Genomic DNA, 20,095 nt, shown 5'->3' on the forward strand with positions numbered 1-20,095 from the left:
ACATGTCATATGTATTCTTTCTTATTTTTTTTAACCTTTTTTCTAAGAATTTAATGTTTTTGTATTTTCTTGATTTTCCTCTTCAGTAAAGGCAGAAATATGTCTTTGTGTTTGTGTATATGTGTAAAAACCAATTTTCACACATTTGGATTGTGATTAAAATGACGGAATTCAAAGTATTTTCAAAAGCTGAGCAATTGTAAGAAATTTTAACGCTCTCTAAAGTGACAAAAACAACAATATACCTGGCAAATACTTGAGAGAGAAACAACAGTTCTCACTGTATCACTTTCTTTGATTTTACACACCACCCACAGTTACCTTTCTCTTGGGACAAGAACATAAAACAACTCCAGGCTTACACCACAGTTCATTCAGACAATAGGGAAAAGTTGGGTTGACTAACATGACAAATTTATATAATAGACTAGTACTATAAGTATATTGTTGCAGGGTTGTATTATAATATAGTAACTCAATAACTAAGAAAAAGTGTGATCATGATAAAAGTTTTAATTTAGATGTGATGCTAGGTTTTTTTACTAGATTTAGACTAGACTATATATAAACAGAAACCACAACTCTTGCAGAGCAAGAATCTGGAATGTTCTAAGCTTTTGAATCAATAATAATGATCATACTAAATGTGTGGAATCTTTTAAGAAACACATACAATGCTGCCTTTTCTTGCTCCATGAATAATTATGGGCCTTGCTACTTTTCACACAAAAGCTTTTAGCTCTATTGCATCAAAATAATTGAGAAAAACTGTGTAATTGCTGCATAAATGTAAATTCATCACTCACCAGAAAATGCCAGTTATGGAAATCCTAGTGCACAGATTTCTAGTAATAACTGTATTTTCAAAATTCAGTTACAGTCTTTTATCATCTGTTTATATAGATTGTATTTATAGGTATTTTGTAAAAATATTGAGTGGTCTGACATATTTTTTCCAGTTTGTAATTTCATCTGTAGCCTTTATATCTTTATTATACTTCCACAAATTATATTTAGTTTCATAGCACTCAACTGCTTTGTAGGGTTCCTTTATAGTCATCCAATGTAATTAAAGTATTTGCTGGGTTTTATAAGATATTCAGTGTTCCATATTTCCAGACTTTCTCTCTCCCCACCCAAAACTATTTTGTTTCTCTACCTAAAACTTTAAAAAATTTTACAATGTAGAAACAATTGTCTCTACAGAAGATTAATATAGAGGCAGAAGAAAGCCCACATTTCCCTCTAATCCTACCTCACCACTTAAAAATTTAAAATAAAAGCCCTTCTCTAAAGGAATCAAACAAATTAGTTATCTTTCATAGAGTCAGTGACTCAGTTTACGCTAACAGAAAAACACAGATTTAAACTCTATTCTTAACATCATCCTCTTATTACATTTCAGGTCTTTGAGGGAGTGAAACTCTATACAGTAGTGTCATGTCAATTCACCTTGGGGTATGATTGTGCTAAATTGTGCAATGTTGAGTTCTGCCTATTTTGTTACTTTTTCAGTTAAATTTAACCCTGTCTGATGACCATCTTTACTTCCTCTTGGTGTCATAACTTTCTAAAATGTAATAAATTTTAATACGCAATTTAAAATCTGTGAGAGATCCAGTTTTGTTCCTTTAAAACAGAAGAGCTTTTGTTATAAGTAGCACTCACACATAGATTTGTCTAATTTCCCCTGATGTCTGTGCAAACCTGAATAAAGATATTAAGTTATATATCCTCCTGAGAAGCTAAACAAAAGTGCTTTAAGGGTATGTTTGAAAATTGATCATAAATATGGGCCTTCTGTTCAATACATCGTGACTGATCAACAAGGATGCAAAGTGAAGCTTATTAATTCAGAAACTGTCTTACAGAAGGCTGTGGGTATTAAATTACAAAATGCTCATTTTCTTTTTCTTAATGGAATTTCTTAAAGCACATGAATAATACAAAAAAATTCCCACATTTAACCCAGTTTTATTCCCAGAGTATTCCCAGTTTAACCTATTTGAAAAGATGAATTGTCATTAAAAGGAAAAGAGGAGCAAGATAAAGGCAGCAGTAATGGAATAATATATTTAAGGTCTGAGTGACTGGGGGTTTGTTTTGTTCTATGAGATTTTACTTGTTTAGAAGTAAAAGGTCAGCAGAACAAAAACCGTTTTCTTTATCCTGCTATTTCTACATAATATTCAAAGCTAATGAATGGCTTTGACTAGTACTAAAGGACTGGAAATTCAACAGGAAAACTGAAAGGGAAAAGGGAATTACTTCTCACATTCAAATAAACATAATTTGAGAAATTAAGGGACAAAAAACTGTTGAGTACAAAATAAACATTTAATCCTCGGAGTTGCACACAGACATATCTTTCAAAGACACAAAATTAAAAATGCATCTAACTGAAGTCATCTCTCACTCATTAATAAGCAGAAACAGGTATTTTAAAAGCAATTTGGTGAAGGATTGATTTTAGGTTTTCTAGGTAAACTGTGTTCTACAATATTTAATATCACTCATCATGTTTTCCTTGATAGAAACTGAAAAACCCAAAAGGATGAAACCAGTTTTAGTATTGGTATGCTTAAGACTCGTTGACTCAGGTAGTTTATATTCACCCTCAAAGGCATTCTCCAGGCCAAATTCCCTTATCACCCCCTCTGGCTCAGAGTCTGAGACTGTAATTGGACATCGTGGGAGTGCTCATCTGGAGAGAATGTCAAGTCTAGTCAACATCCTCGGATGTAGTTTCAGGCAGTCTAGACCCAGATGCACATTAAGACACTTTGCAAAGAACACACCCCGCTATGCCCTCAAGCTGGGCTGTGGAGTCAGTGTACCTGTGACTCTCAACACAGAGGAGCTCTGCCGATGTTTGCTGCTTCCTTCTTGTTTCACCACTACAGTGGCAAAGCTGAGAATCTTCACAGGAACCAAAATAGTCTGATTTTTCACAAGAGGCTCTATTCTTGGAGTTCCTGCTCCAGTACTGGCCAAGAGACAAGACAATAGCTGAGTTGTCTTTCAAGCAGAAGATGTAAAACTTTCAATAAATAGGTAAATCATGACATGCCTGCATAAAAACATAGCAAAAGTGCACACAACTCTTGCCACTTGACACACACTCAACTGAATTTAATGCACTCATGATTTGTTCTTTTCTTCCTTGTCTTCATTCCAACTATTCATTTTTGAATGAGCATCTGTCCTGCTCATAATCATTAGGAGAGCCAGCCCTGGCTCAGAAGTAAAAACAATTAAAAAAGGAGATTGACTCTTTAACCTTTACTCACACAAAAAAAAAGGCCACTCTAATATACACACCTCCCATGTTTCCACGTTGGTCCAGGTTTGTCCAGAAATATTTTATTTCATTCAACTCAGCAGTGAAACTAATTGGTGAGTAGACAAATGGAACAACATTTCCTATAACTTACACAGATGCTTAGCTCCTCATCCAGGTTCTAGCAACCTTGATCTGTGATGACATGTTAGAAATGCAATTCAACAGGGTCATTCATATAAAAATGTCTCTACAACTGCTTGGAAGACAGATTCACTCCCAGCTTTTCTTTTCATCATTTCTATTATCACTCTAGGTCTATTATAGGAGAAACTTGTTTTCCAATTCCCCTTCCAAATGCACCTAAACTTTCAGGTAGAATGCATTTTACAGCAAAGTTGCACCTTAAGAACAGAGGATTGGAAAGATTGTTTATAAGTTTATACTTTTAAACTTATAAACTTTTTTATACTCCAGTAATGAAGCAATCCTAAGGAACAGTCCATCAGAGCAATGAAGGAACTCCCTGAGTTCACTTCAAAGAGGCATCAGTAAGGCAAAGCCAGTGCAGACCTGAGAAAATATGGCACACATACAAAATAATTTTGAGGAGAAGTCACAGCCATCAGCAAATACATTTCTTTATTCCCACTAGGCTAAGAAAATTATTTATTAGTTCTTAGTACAGAGAAACTGAAGAGAGGGTTGCTCAAACCAGTGCAATACTCCAAATGCTTACCCAGTCTGTACAGTAAGAATAGTCACTAGGACTAAAAATCAGTTCACTTACTGTGAAATGACACTGTGACCTTTCTATTTTTAAGGATATTACTTATTAGTATTTCCAAATAAGTTATGGAAATTACAGTGAAAGCAGCATATTTTCTTATCTGTTTTGTTGGGTTTAAAAGAGTAAACTCAAGGATCTTGGTTTTGAAGTCACTGCTAACATTTCCACTGGTTCAGACTTAATAAAAAAATATCAAAAAACAGTAAAAAAATTGCACAGATGCATGTAATATTATATAGCTATACCATTCACATGACATGGACAGGATCAAAGTCACAATACAGATATTCTGTTGGCAAAGTAATAGAAGCAGAAGGAAGACAGAGATGATAACAGTCCAGAGGAGATAACTAATGAAGAAAAGTAGGAAATGAGGCTATATCAGGTTCTGAGTACACAAATCCGTGAAAGACTGCATATGACATGAAAAGGTTTAGCTATCAATGCAGAGAGGGTAGAATTCATCAACAGTCATGAAAGAATTGGGTAATTATATTAAAGCTAAAACAAGAGGGTTTTAACTAGTTTTTCTGGATTTGCTAGTCTTATTTACACAGAATAAACAACCTGCTATTAAAAACTTTTTGTTTTGTTTATTTTTTTAGACATAGTATTCCATCTGGTGCGCAAAAATTTTTAAGTAACTGTTGTTACAATGATATCTCTGAACCCAGACATACCTGAAAATTATCAATAATTAATTAGAACCAGTCCCTGGGTTTTCCCAGATGCACCTACAGTATTTTCTGTTTGATAAAACTCTTTTTACCTTATGCACAATAAATTCATTCCCATGCAGGTTACACCTCAAGCACTTGATTGCAGTTTATCAAAGTAAACTATACACAGCTTTCTAAAGGCTTTTTCCCCTCATATTTTTATGAAATATAGACCTTAATATTAAATAAAAGCATAAGTCTGTACTGACCTTAGTCTTATTAACATGTTAAAAGAATTCTCATTCTAAGAGCTTAACACCATGTGGCTTTTTGGGGTTCATTATCTACAGAAGTATATTAAAAAACTCAAACCAACAAATCAAAAAATATCACTATAGCAAGGGAGATGTCCCTGGTCCATGTAGCCCCATAAGAGTGTGAACTGAAAGAAAATGAACAGTGGATACAAAAAAAGGAGGTGATCTGGGGAGTAATGAGAAAAGGCATGAGATACCTATAAACATGCATCCACAGAAATGACATTGCACACATTTTGGTGTTCCTTCCCTTCCAAATAAGCAAGGATTATGAATAGCCTTGGCAACGGGCTTTCCGCAGAGTATTGACAAGGGTAACAATTCTGCATAGTGCATTGCTGTTTGTTCTGAAATAGTTTCTGACTATTGTAATTAACGTGTGAAATAAGCCAACAGAGCAGCAGAAATGTCAAAGTGCCATGAGGTCTTATTGCAAGAAACTCATGAGCCGCTTCATTAGTTCACATCAAGACTCAAACAGAGTTTTGATTAATTTTTGTTTTAAAGTCATATAGTTAATCTTACATATGAAGGCAAATTGCCTGAGAAAGTATTTCTTCTTCCATACATAATTAAATCAATACTCACTCATGTAGAAGCAAAATCAAACATCATTTTTGTTATACAAATTAGTAATGAAGGAGACCCATAAAGACTGATAGACTACTGGAAAGGGAAGGGTTAATTTTAGCACTCTTCCTTTCTACTCCCAATGACACTGAAGAATGTACAGAGAAATTAAATAGTTTTCACTGTGAAATTCTTTGTAGTTTTTTTCAAGTTAGTAAGAGTTAAATACTAAGTTTTGGGTTGTCTCTGGTCAATCACATCAAAGATTGTTAACCACTTTTTATTTCTTGTAGTTATGCAGAAGAACAATGTTACTGTGCTTTGAGTTTAAAAAACAGAAGTCTAAAAACATGTCCTTGTGATTTAATTACCCAGTGTATTTATCACCACAGAAATACGCCCACGTGCTCTATAATCTGCCTATAGTCACAGGTCACAAATGCTTCTGCCTTTGGCTAAAATGTTTTCTTCTAGGTATTGAAAAGTCACTATGTGAACACAACAAACTGAGCAAAAATGCTAACTCAAACAACTGCATGGTGCTGCCTACTGCTACCCTTAAATACAAACAGTAATAGTTAAACTTCTCTGCACTTTTTACTTTCCAAAGCAATCACACAGTGTCCCATTGACCTGATTTCCCTACATACATTGGGCTGTATTGCTAAAGTTACAAGTTCCCACAATTTTATGAAGAGCTGTGCTGAAATATGATTAACATGTTTTTCAGTGGAAATTATGGCCTGTAGACTCTTACTTTCTCTCTCACAATCCTGTTTCGATCGGTTAGATTCTTTTTGTGTTGTCATAGCAATGGGCAGAAACCTTAGCACCCTGATCAAAATTCCCTGACATCCATCTTAAGAAGACCTCTGAACAAGCAAGCACTTGCTCTCCTTACTACAATTCCTGACTTTTTCATCTATATCAGAAGTAATCCCATCAGAAAAGAGTGGTTCCCTACTCTTGAACAACAACAAAGGATGTTGAAGAATTTTTTCCCATTCTGGAAGGGATCAAGCTTTGTGTGGCTGCTAGCCATGTACACCCAAAACTGTGTGGGGGTGACAGATGTGAACTTCATTACAGGTGTTTCAGTATCTTGGCAATTCTTCCAGAATATGCTTGTTTGAGATTTGGGATTTTATTTTGATTTTTGGCCTCGCTTTTCTGATTTATTAATGAGAAGTCATTCATTTTTCTCTTCCTAATTAAACACCATTGAATACTCCAGTTCCTACTTAGTTTCTGCCTAAATTATATTGAATATTGAAAGATAGATATACTGAAACAAACAGCAGAAATCCAAGTTTCTTATGTTGGTCAAAGTTTCAGTCAAAGTTTCTTACATTGGTCTTACATAAACCACGACACTGTATTTGGAAAAGATAAAGGAGGCATGAGGGATGCCAGTAAAACTGGGATAAAACAGTGCATTATGGTATGCGTGTGGATACTCTCTGCTAGATCAACTCTGTTTACAGACTTTCAAGAAACAATAAAGCAAGGCAGACATGGCCATACTTGGATATAGACATTTTTGGGGGGTTTTTCATCATCTTTTGGAATGACATGTATGCAAATCAAAACCTACATCTGAATTAGGTTTGGGTTTCAGCCAGGAGAAGAGGAGGCACCAGAAAGACCTTACTGCAGGCTTTCATTACCTACAGAGGGCTGAAAGAAAGCTGAAGGGGGAGTTTTTACAAGGGCATTTAGTGATAGGACTAAATGGGGGAATAGCCTTAAACTGCAAAAGGGTAGGTTTAGATTCAATATTAGGAAGAAATTATTTCCTGTGATGGTGGTAAGGCGCTAGAACAGGTTACCCGGGGAAGTTGTGGAAAGTCTCTCTGCCCATAGGGGAGGCAGTTGAAACTAGATGATCTTTAACATCCCTTCAAATCAAAACCATTCTATGATTCTGTGACCCCACTATCCTTATTGTGAAAGTTAAATAGTTATGAAGGAGTGAAATTAGGAACTGATGTAATATTTACATTAAAAATACCCAAGCAGAGTTCAGTGGGAAACTGGCATTTCCTCATCTTTGCCTTTAACAGTGTAGAATGGCACACCAATAGGTAGACATCCAAAATATCAAAAATCTTACTCCCAGAGTAAGAGCCTATGAGGATCAGGACCTGATCAGCTGCAAAATTTCTGGTCAGAAACAGAATTAAGACTATTAATCATATAAAGAAATATATAACTATATTATATACTAATGATTTATTTAGTGATATTTTATTAATAATACTGTATTCTTTCCTGCAGTACCAAACAGATAGGTAGATAAAGAGTGCAAGTCTTGGTGTTTCATACAGTGCAACAATTCTACTATCAGCTAAAAAGATGGAGGAAAGAATGAGTAATTTTTTTTATTTGGTGCCTATATGAATTAAACAGTGAATAAGTGACATGTAAGGTAGTCAATTAGCAAATTCTTTTTTCCTAAGTAAAAATTATTTACTAGAATTTAAATTTATATGGTAACTTTATGTCACCCAATTACCAATTAATGGAATTGTATAAATCTAGATTCCTATACTTTACACATTCATTTTTATTTCTTTAATAATATGAAAAATAATAAATTTTACACTTTAAATAAGTGATAATGTATAGAGGCAATTAATCATATTATATGCTAGCAAGTAGGAAAAAATGCACTGTATAAAGCCTGAAGACCACGTACACTAATGTCTGGTGGCAAACATGTGTGGACAGCCCGTGAATAAGATTCAAGATACATCCAAATATGGTTCACATTACTTTTCTCAAATTACTTTAGTTACACCTCAGAACTTTATTCCAAGTCTTTATGTTGCTTTCTTAATTTAAATTACATTAATTTAGCAGTATTTCAACAGAGTCCTGTGCAGTGGCAGAATCAAATTATAGAGAAAGTCATATTTAGAAGGAGTACTATTAATCCTTCTTTCACAAGTAGTAATATTAAATCATTATATCTAATTTTGTTATTCTAAAATATATTCTTTAACTAGAGACATTCTATAACTAGTGATTGCATGTTCACCTAAGGAGTACCATAAGGAAATCTGAGAACATTAGAAGAAAATTACATTATAGACAAGTATAAATACTGTATCCTTTACTGACCTGTCAGTCATTTGCTCTATACATAAAACACCTATCAAAGATTTTTCTCATTTAGCTAGCTCTGGCCTGGACACTTCAAGAAACATTAACATGTGCCAGTTATAAGGTCTGAGGGAATTCCAGCCCCTGGAAATTTATTTAAGAGCACACCTGCCATTCCAGATGTATAAGGAATACGGCTTATTCCCACTGGTCCACTCTTCCAGAGCATCTTGTGTTGGTCCTCACCTCCAATAGCAATACTTCATCCTACCCACAGAAAGAAGAGGATGACAAAATAATCCTTACAGAGGAGGAGTAACAAATCAAAATTTTGAATGCTAAGTAGACGGATATCTACTTGCAGTACATCTCTGCAGGAACATAAGAATCATAATGGATATTATTATCTATGTATTTATTTGAGAAGCACATTTCTTTTCCTCTGCAGTGATCATATTTTCCTGATTTCTGTGAGCAGAAACAGTATTCTTCCTACTCTTTTCAGTTATTAATTAAGATAAACATTAAGGCAGGAATTTTAAGTGATGTGAAATGATCTAGACACGTAAATGCACTTGAACATCACATTAAATCTCTTTGAAATCTGTTTGGTATATATAGAAAGATCTTCAAATATAGCATCTAACAGTTGCTTCTTAAACAAAAGCCCTTCCTAGATTCCTTTCCTGTTTTAGCTCATTTAGAAAGGATGCAGATCTTACTTCAAGGAAGAATGAAGTCTGAATAAACAAAATGAAAGCTCTTTTGCTAGCAACATGAGTGAAACACTGTCTGCATATCACTTGAGATTTTGGGACTTTATGTGCCTCAATCCACTGAATCAGATGGTGTGATGTGAAAGATGTGGAAAATTTCAAAGTCTTTTTTAAACCTTCCTTCTACAGTTTCATAAAGACATAATGAAGAGAGGCCAGATTTTAAAATAAAAATAAGTAAATAAAAACCCAGATGACACATTTTATTGCAGTTCAAAAATCAAAGCAAGGAGCATACTTATTCTTTTTATTAATAAAATTCTGTTTTGAATGAAAGAAGAAAGGCATTTAAGGCAGCAGCACCATCCTTATAATTAATTTGCTTTTCTTATTAATGAAAATAATATTCTTTTCCCCAGAAAAACTACTAAATAGGGTTTCTGAAATGTGTCTGTTTCCTACCTTTAAGTGCTTGGTTTAATTACAGTATGACCTGCACAATAGGAAAGAGATAAAACTTTGCCAATAAATTATGACACTTCAAAGAAAGAAAAGAGGTTATTTGATATAGAATTCTATGAGCTTCACCATACACAGGGGGGCCCCCAAGGCATTTGAATTCAGTTCAAGCCATTATAGATACATGGAATACTTGAATATGTCTCAGTCTTGTTGAACACTTTTGAATATATTAGCTGAAACCAAACTGCTATCCACCTATAATAGAGATGTATTTGCATGAGTGATGAGAGAACTTCAAAAGGTTCAGAGTTCAGATTAATTTTGGTTCCTCAGTAAGAAATATCCATGCAGGTGGTATTACAGCCTTTTGAACTTGCAGTCTAATTTTCCTCTGGTTTTGTTATTGCTCTCTCAGAAATTCTCTCAAAACCTGTTCCAATCTTTCTTTTTTTCCTTCCTTTTTATTAATGTAGTGGTGTTGGAAACTACTTATTTTCTTTCATTATTATTGAATAGCTACTGCACTTCTTTTGTCCTTCATGGTTTTGGGGCTGATGTTCCGAAATGACAACTTTCTTCTGAAGTCTAGAATATTTGGAAATGAAACAATGAGGAAAACTCTTATGACCTGTACCACAAGTCTGGAAATTCCTCCCAAGACTGAACAGTGCTTTTGAAATTAACATGCATTGCAGCTCATGCCTTGCCATACGGCATTCTGAGCATGCCTGGATGACATGAATCCAAATACTCCTTCCATCACATCAAAGATTTCCCAGTCCCAAAAGAATAGAAATACTTCAACAGGACCTACCTGGCAAAACAGAGAGAGAGATACACATCGGCTGGCCTCTCTGACCCCTGAGTGAAATCAGGCTGCATAGGTGGATTGCTCCAACAGGAATTTTGAATTTAAAAAAAAATAAAATAAAAAAAAAAGAAAAGTGAGGGTCCTGCATTTTTGGTCACAAAAACCCCATGAAACACTACAGTCTTGGGGAAGAGTGTCTGGAGTGCTGCCTGGCAGAAAAGGACCTGGGGTTGTTGGTTGACCCCTGGCTGACCACAATCCAAGGTGTGCCCAGGTAGCCAAGGCAGCCAGGGACATCCTGGCCGGTGTGGGGCAGGGCAGGGCAGTCACCACCCCATGCACTCAGCCCTGGTGAGGCCACACCTTGAATCCTGCATCCAGTTCTTGGCCCTTCATTACAACAGGGACATTGAGGTGCTGCAGAGTGTCCAGAAAAGGACACAGAGCTGGGGAAGGGTCTGGAGCACAAGTTACATAAGGAGCAGCTGAGGGTGTTCACGCTGGAGGAAAGGATGCTCAGAGGGGACCTTATCACTCTCTGCAAGTCCCTGAAAGGGGATGTTAGGAGGTGGATGTCAGCCTCTTCTCCCACATAACAAGTGGCAGAATGGAAAGTGGTCTCAAATAGTGCCAGGGAAGGTTTAGATTGAATACTACGAAAGTTTTTTCACCTAAAAAGGAAGCGTATCATTTCTTTTTGCCCGTTTCTAGAATTTCCTACATTCCTTGTCAGGCTTATGCGCAGATCAGTGGCTGAATGGAAGTTCACTTATTACTGGAGGTTAAATAGACAAAAAGAAAAATTTTTGTGGACTTTTGAAGCAACAATGAATCACTGACTATTTTCCTTGAATATTTTCATTTGCTTCTGTTAAGGAAGTAGGGAAAATGTTAGCCAGATTAGGGATAACAACTGGAAAAAAACATACTCAAAATGTACATAAAATATGGGAGTTACATTTAGATAGAAAATGAACCCAAGACAGAAAGAAGACTGAGAAATAAAACAAGTATAAGCTCCCTGGGAAGCTACTTCCAAGCCTAGTAAACAGCCTGATTTTTATCCTGAAGAAATAAGAACCAAAGAACTGTATTTTAGACTTTAGGCACATCTAGATTTTCTATTACTTAAGAACAAATTAACAGAAACCAGAAAACAAATTTCAAATTTCAAGTCATTAGCAAGACAACCAAGTTTCTGCTTACTAGATAGACTGACACTTTTTTTTCTAAAAATGGCTTTTATTCACATTACTGTCACAAAATCTCTAAAGTGTGCATTATATAACTTGTTTGCAGTCTTAATAGCCCCTTTTCAACACATGTGCTTTTGGTGCCATCCACAGGAGTTCAAAATTCTGTTTCAGCCACCCACACATGTTTAAGATCTCAGTGCTGTGTTACTATATTTCTGCATCTCAGTAAAACAAGTGATTCGTGTTTTACTAATAGCAAAACAACAAAGGGAATTATTTACATGGGACCCATCTGGGAAAGAGATGGTGAAGGTATTCTTAAGAACTAATTGCCAAACAGTCCTTGAGCTTTAAGGAAAAAATTACTGAATTCTTGACAAGAAATTTGTTAAGGAAAACAGCAGCATTTTTAATTAGCATCAAAATAGGGGAACATTTTGGGAAAGCGAGTAAAAATATATTTTCAGTAGATCTGGTACAGAGGTAGCTTTGATATATGTCTCTGCAATGAGAAGCATGACACAGCCTTCCTTCTCAGCGGTGATTGCCAAATATGTAATTAGAATAAATGTGGTATTAGGAATAACTACCCATTTTCTTGGAATACATACAAAATGATCTGAATAGCTGCTTTCAGGCATGAACAACAGGAAGATTCAATATGGTAAACCACTACCCTCTGTAAAGACAGTCTGTGATGTGTAATAAACAAAGGAAAAAAGAGAATTTTTTTGTTCAAATAATTTAATAGACAAAACTCTGGCAATTATTGTTGTTCAGATCTCACTTCTTTCCATGTGTGGAATCCTGACAAGTTAACCTTTCTGCGAAGCATTGACCACCACTGAGGAAGGAATTTTCTCAGCTTCAGAACACTAAGTATCACAAATTATAGCAGCTTAAATGTAAAAACAAAAGCAAACAAATGCTGTGATGACTGGGAGAGCAATCACAAGGAAGATTAGGTTTTGTGGAGGAAGCAAATTACTAGAGACTCCAAAAATAAGACAAAATATTTGGCATTTTCCATTGTTTCTTCAATGACATAGGCAATAGAAAAATATTTGTGAAATGTTTATAAAATGAATGTGCACGCACACACACATTTGAGAGCATAAAATTCACTCTATTATAATGATGTTGAAAAGAAAAATAGAATTAAATCACTGTCAAATATTAGACAAAATGAAAATTATATAAACCCCATTGATCCTTCTGGTTTCAGCAGGCTCCAGTTTGGGCAATCCTATGATAGTTATATAAAATAGATATAAATTTCTTTCAGCTGAATTCAAGAGTTATTGAAAAAAGTTACTAAAATTAAAGGAATCCCAAACTCCTAAGTACTTCTCATGGCATTCACAGTCACAATTTTCCTGGCTTACAAAAGAAAAGGTTATCCCCAATGGATATAATAATGTATAATACTATATTTATAATACTAAATTGAGATAAAATTTGTGAAAAACATTTTTTACGTCAAATCACATGTTTTGAAGATCCAATTGTAGCCCATAGTACATTTGGGTGTACCTTATCTAGGTATCAAATTGTACCTACACCGTTTGTGTCTCTGTATCATCACAAGGCTCACAAACACTTTGCATTCTATCAAAATATCCTTGGTGGCCAATCTAAGCCCATTTCAATCCAATAAATTGGTAGATGACAGATCCTCCTCTTCTTTCAATTTTTGTCTATCAGCGAGGTCTCTCCATACCCCAAAGCCCTTTGAGTTCAGCAATAAAGCCAACAAAAGCCAACAAGATAGTCAGCAGAATGGGTGGCTATCTAAAAAGTTAGATTTAACCTATGTAATTATAGAAATTACCAGAGAATTGCCCCATAATAATTTCTATAAAATCATCAGTAAAACAAAAAAGGCATACATACAGAGTAGAGATGTCCCTCTTCTTGGATAGCTCCTGTTTTCACACTGATGCACCACGTACCAAGGTTAGAAGGATGTTTCTTCAAGATAAGATGGATAGTATGCATCACATTTCAAACTACTAATTTTTTTCAATGCTGGAAGCTTATAATAAAAAATAATGATATTTTGTGACCATTCTTACTCTAGCATTGTGACATTCTGTTAATTTTGGTAATTCTCTCCTTAATTTTACCTCTGTAGAAGTGGTTTGGCTGCTAAATGCAGCTATTTTGGATAGGAAACGAGCATTCACAGTGACGCCATTTTAACGCTGAATACTTTTTTGGTGCTATCACTGCATTATCCTCAGCTATGATTCAGCAAATCTGAAAGGAATATTTCTTTATTCCATTTTCTTCCATTGCTCTGTCCTTGCTACCCTGTATACTCTGCTCACAAATCAGAGAGTTTGCAAAAACCTTCTGCAAACAAAAAACCAATTTCACTTGTGTTCATACCTTGAGAGGCATCAGAGAAAGATGAGCAGTTACTCATCTTGTGCCCTGTTTTCTCTGCAGATACAAATATACCTGGTTCTGAAATGATGAAGTTGCCTTTTACAAGCATTTTCTACTAAGTGCTGGGGATTTATCTGTGAGCCCTAACATGAAAGATGCTGTGAATCATGGTTATTTGTTGGTGCACTGATTGCTGCTATCAGCTGCGTGTTCTTCTGGCCAGGGGGGCATCATAAAAGCTGTAGAAAGTTAGTCATAAAAGCAAAAAAATGCACTATTTTCTGTAATAGAAAAAACCCAAAAACCTCTGTTAAAAACATTTGTGAAATAAAAGCAAAAATTGTGAACAATTCACTTAGTAAAAAAATTATGCATATGTACCCTAAACTGGGCATGTCAGAGATTTTGTGTTTTTTGTATATGCAAACCTGTGTTACTGAGACATAATTAGTATTAAAATGTGTGCGTGTGTGTGTGTGTGTGTCACATCATCTTTGCAAGGTCAGGGGGGAGAGGAATTATTCTCCCTTAAACGTAGAAACAGATGTACATAGAGATTAATCAGAAAGAGAGAGAGGGAGAAATGCTGAAAATCCAGCTTGAAATATGAGGAATGCTAAGGATTTCTTTAAAACAGGTTATACCTTCTCAAACCAGGTGCTGAAAAAAACCCCAAAACTATGGGGTATGTGGTAAACCCCCTATGGTTTACAAGTATGTTTATGTCATATGGGAAAGCATTGTTAAAGGTAAGTAATAATTCTCTTTTTCATGGGAAGAAAATGATCATTTTAGCATTGAAATCAATACCTCTCTTCTAAGTTCTTCATTTAAAATCTTTAATTTATCTACAAATGCGAATGGAATCTTACAGACAAGATTCACCTTCAGAAGTCTCCCACACTGCGTGGATTTGCTGATACAGCTATGCAGGTTAGCATTTTCTAATCTAGACAAAGCATTCAGCTTCAGTGTGCTCTGCCTGTTGATGCACTGCATCTGGGAGAGAAGGGGAAGATTATTTAGTTTCTCTAACCAAGTGTAGGAAGGAAGAGCTAAATACAGAAAAATCCACAGAGAAAAATTCTGTTTTATTATTTGAATATTTTCATGTCTACAGACTAATTCCTGAATGCTTTCATGACTGCAGCTTTAAGCAAAGAATATTAATCTTATAATGTTGTAGGTATTTTATGTCTTTCAGATACAGGAGTGCATGTGAAAAAAACAGTCCAAGGAATTCTCCGCAATGCAGTTTTACATAAGGGCCTGTAGGAGCAGGCAGAATGTTATTAGACCATAAAAGCACATCAGGCTGATTTATGGTTTCTGATCAAGGTTTCTGTGAAAATTACTCTGCATCAACAGCTCAAGGTGACTGCTACCATTAATGTGTGGAAAATAAATGAGGTGGAGAGACTGATATCAGAGGAAGTAAAAGGAAGCGCTGAGCCAGTTTATATAGCACAGGCTTCCCATTTTGTTTTACAGTGCATAGAAGGCTGTCATCAAAATGATTGCTTTGGGGCAGAAAAAGCAATTCTTGATAATTAGATCTTATGGCAGGCTTTCTTACATCCGGTATATAAGAACCATCAGGTATAATACCGTCCCACTATATATCGCCCTCTCCTCTGTCCTGTAAACATTCTTAGGGTGTAGAAAATGAATAATGTCTTTTTTTTCTGAAGTTATTTTCCCGAAGAAATAAAATTCTAAACACGGTTTCACAGGAGTCTCAGTGACTGGGACTATATTACACATGGTCTGATAACAATTTGCATTTTGACCAGCATTACAGTAAATACCCGACATCTTTTCCACAGTTCATTGTTCTTCTATTGTATGTTTCATTTACCAGTGCTGGATTTTTTATTCCACTCTTATTTTTATTGAAAACATAAAGCTATACTGCCTATTTAAATGCAAATTCATAATGTATTTTTAAAAAATTAATTAATTTATTAAAATTTAGTTCATTTTATATTAATATGGTTCTAATGCACAGCTATTCTTTACACATAGTTTATTTTTGTTAAAGATACACACATATATATAATGTCAATTTGAATTTTAGTTTGTTTTTGTTGTTATTTTAAACAGTCTGGATTTTAGTAGTAGCAGTATTATTAGTATTATTATTTTACTTTCTGCATAATATTCAAGATATTTAAACAAAATAACAATGAAATTGAATTCATCCATGCTGCAGATTTTAGTGAAAGTACTAAACTGTGAACCGTGGAAAAGTGTATTTCATGCTTCTATATAGCTTTTGAAACCATTTTCAGTTATTTTATTTCTAGATTCTAAAGCGTTACACGCAGGTGTGCAGTGTCATTTCACCCATTTGCAGAAATATCAGGGCCACTCACACAGCTGGCTGTAAAAGCTGATCTGGTGGTCATACAGGGCATGTTTACAAAGCAGCCTGTGGAACAAAGACATCCATACCTTGAGGAAGGTCAGGGTCAAGATTTTGATTTTTAGGATATGATGGCATACTAACTGCATATTCTTTTCAAAATAGACTCTTGATTCTTAACCCAAATTTCTTTCAAGATATTGTCACAATAAAATGTTTTATGGTTTTTAGTGCATAATACTAATTTGTCTATAGATTTTAAAACAGTTGGTTTGATATTATTTTTAATAAGATTGTTACAAGCCTAAAAAATTACTTTAACTATTTCTATTCTTCAGATGTACCCTGAGAGAAAAAGGCCTCCTGTTTGTGTGCAAGGGTGATTAGTTTGTACTGTTAATAGGATGGATTTCCTGGTACTTAATTGAAAGCAGGTGGATAATTAAAACCAATGTGTAGCTAATCAAGAGTCAGATATCAGGTGATCATGAGGCCATGCTTGATTCTGTTCAGGCTAAAAACCTAACTGTCAAGTCTGCTAGCTTTAGCATCTAAAGTGAAAATAGTGAGAGGAACTAGTTCCTGGGAAGAATTTAATTAAGGTACCATTGACAGGTTCTAAGAATGGCTGGTCAAGATCATACTTTGGGAGGTTTGGTTTGTTTTTGTTTTTTTTTGTTTTGTTTTGTTTTGGTTTTTTTTTGGTTTTTTTGTTTGGTTTTGGTTTTTTTTTTTTTTTTTTTTTTTTTTGCTTAGTAATGTCATATGGTTTTGGTTTGTGAGATCTGTTAGTCAGTGTTAAGGATGTTTTTTCTGAAAATAAGCATTAAGAAAAATCTGACTCAATCTCTTCTTGCCTGCCCTTGTTTTTCTGCAATAGACCTTGTTAATGTTAATGTGTTACGAAATGTTAGTAAAAGTATGTGGCACCCATATTAAAGCCTTGGTAACCTCCAAAGGTCACTTTGGAAAGCATGATAAGGCAGACAGAAGAAGGGACAGCTGTTTGCAATAGTGTGTGAGCAATAACTAGTTTTAGACTATTTCCCATGCTACAATTTAAGTTGTGTTTTGCCCTTGACAGTGTGATCATGCAGAGCAGCATGGTGCCTAGATGCTTTTGGTAATAGGAGCTGCTGTATATCAGTTATTTTCCTCTTCCAAACCATTATGCCGGGGAGAGGATATACAGTTTTTTCTCTGCTACCAAAAGTTAGAAATGTGCACTGGGAATCATATTTCTGTTACCTTTATACGTCTCTCTGATCCACTTTTCTGCTCCTTCTGGGTTACTGTTACAATGCTGTAGCTCATATGTATAACTTTGTTGAAAAAAATTTGTTTTACTTATAGGTATTATGTATTACAAATTACTAACTGAGTACTGGAATGTCAGTTTGGTTAACCTCCCTTCCCCTTCCTCTCAGAATGTTTTTTTTAATAATCAAATATGTAGAAAAAAAGACAATGCATATGTGTAGTCTGTTTCAAAGTGCTCTCAATTACCTAGATGTTTGCTGCTATTTTTAACTGGTTTTACTGAATAATCTGCCTTGGTAATATTTCTTTTTTGTTCTCTTACAAGCTCTGTATAAATTTGGCTATGATGGAAAAAGTGTAATAATCTCCTATTATTAAGAAAAAAAAATAAAGAGTTTGTATTTTAAGTGAGTTCTGTATCCTGGTGTTAAGCACAAATTATCACAAGACATTTGCTCATTTCCTTCTTATGGTTTAATGTGGAATAACTTTAATTAGATATTATACTTGCTTCCTTGTAGGTTTTTCTGCTTTTATATATGGTTGGAAAGAAAGAGTTGTATTAAATATTTCTTATTACTTCTAATTTTTAATCTCTTCTCTTCACAAGTTTTTCAGAAAAAAGTTAATTTTGAATGCTAGGAAGGAGATCAAAAACCACACAAATGAAAAAGGAGAAAATTAGAAAATCAGTGAAATCTGTGCTATCTATTTTTATCGTATTTTAAAGTAGTAAGAAATTCTTGGTTTCTCAACAGCCTTGCATCTTAGTATTAGAAAAGATGAAACTTGTTCTCCCTGTGTTTGAGGTAGAAGAGAGTAAAGGGTTTAAAAATCCTATGAAGTTTAATTATCTGTCTCTAACTTTTCCTGGTATACGTATGCATGTAATATTTACGTAGATGTACGTATAGATCAGTGTTGCAGTCACTGACTCCCAATGGAAGTCTTTAACCATTGATATTCTGTGTTTTTCAGTATCAAATGTGTGTATGACAAGGATTCAGACAAGTGAGTCATCTGAGTAGCAGGCTCTGCAAACCTTTTCAGCAGGGTGGGGGAATTGGCTGCAAGGGCTTGCTCATTGTACAGGGTTGGAAGGGTAACTTTTGCTATACCTCATTTGTGTTAATTAATCTTGGCTACATTCTTGGCAGTTCTCTTTGATAAAGGCTTAATTGAACTTGGCACACTTCTCCTGTGGAAAACTTTTGAGGGTAAAGAGAAATAATTCTAAGAAAGGTTCTGAGGTACCCATGTTTGAGCTTCAATTCTATACCTAGCTGAGTCAGTTGCTTGAGGAAACAGCTGAATTACAGGTTTGGATAGTTCTGCAAGGAGGGGGGGAGCAAAAGGCAAACAATAAAAATAATTTATCATATTGCTTAAGGGAGAGTGACCTTTCAGAAATATCATAGTTCTAACAGATGAGGCAGGCTTTGGCAGTCTTTAGGGAAGAAGAAATCAATTACACTATAGTACTGCTGTATCAAAGTATGGGTGCATGTACTGATTTTGCTGAGAGGTCTTGTCAGCCTGGAATGTCACGTTCTGGAAGTACATATGGGTCCTGGTAGGGGTAATGGGTTTTGGGAAATGGTGGCTTAAGCCATGATTGATTTCCAGTTAAGTCTGTGCCTCTGAAAGACTGCTAAAGTTCCTTGAATATATTCAGTTTATTTCTGTGCCTGTTAGTGCAGCATAGCAGACTGGATGTTTAATGCGCTGCACAAAAGAAAATAACCTTAATTGATAATAGTGTTTGTCAATAGCAATAAATGCACTGGTGACAATTCTGGGCTAAGAGGCACCTCTCAGAAGAGGTAGCCTTGTGATGGGGGCCAAAGACCAAGTGATCCTGATGGTAAAAATTTTGGTTCTGGAGGTAGCCTACATAAACTGCTCCAACCGAATCCTGACATGTAACTACTTTCCTGAAAAACATTTTCACTCTGGAGCAAACCAGGAGGTTTTTAGAGTTTTATGACACAGAAGCTAAGTCTGAAGTGTGCAAAAAGTCAGTGTTTTAGCTTATTCTACCATTTTACAATTCAAATGTATCTGAGGAAAGAGATGAAATCAATAGAGTAAAAGGAAAATATGTTTCAGTAGCCACTGTGAATTTTTTGCTACTGCCACACTTGAGAATAAAAAGCTTCACCCCCAAACATGT

The 20,095-nt window shown here is 35.1% G+C and overlaps 1 long non-coding RNA gene across 1 annotated transcript in view; it reads right to left on the reverse strand.

Annotated features, from left to right (window-relative positions):
* Positions 1–14,059, reverse strand: part of LOC134419778 (uncharacterized) — a 61,115-nt gene extending 47,056 nt beyond the window's left edge. Inside the window, exon 1 of the long non-coding RNA XR_010028156.1 lies at positions 13,800–14,059. This is a non-coding gene — a long non-coding RNA (uncharacterized LOC134419778). The remainder of the gene's footprint in view (positions 1–13,799) is intronic.
* Positions 14,060–20,095: the final 6,036 nt, after the last annotated feature.

Source organism: Melospiza melodia, chromosome 6 (genome assembly GCF_035770615.1).
Source record: "Melospiza melodia melodia isolate bMelMel2 chromosome 6, bMelMel2.pri, whole genome shotgun sequence".
Lineage (NCBI taxonomy): Eukaryota > Metazoa > Chordata > Aves > Passeriformes > Passerellidae > Melospiza > Melospiza melodia.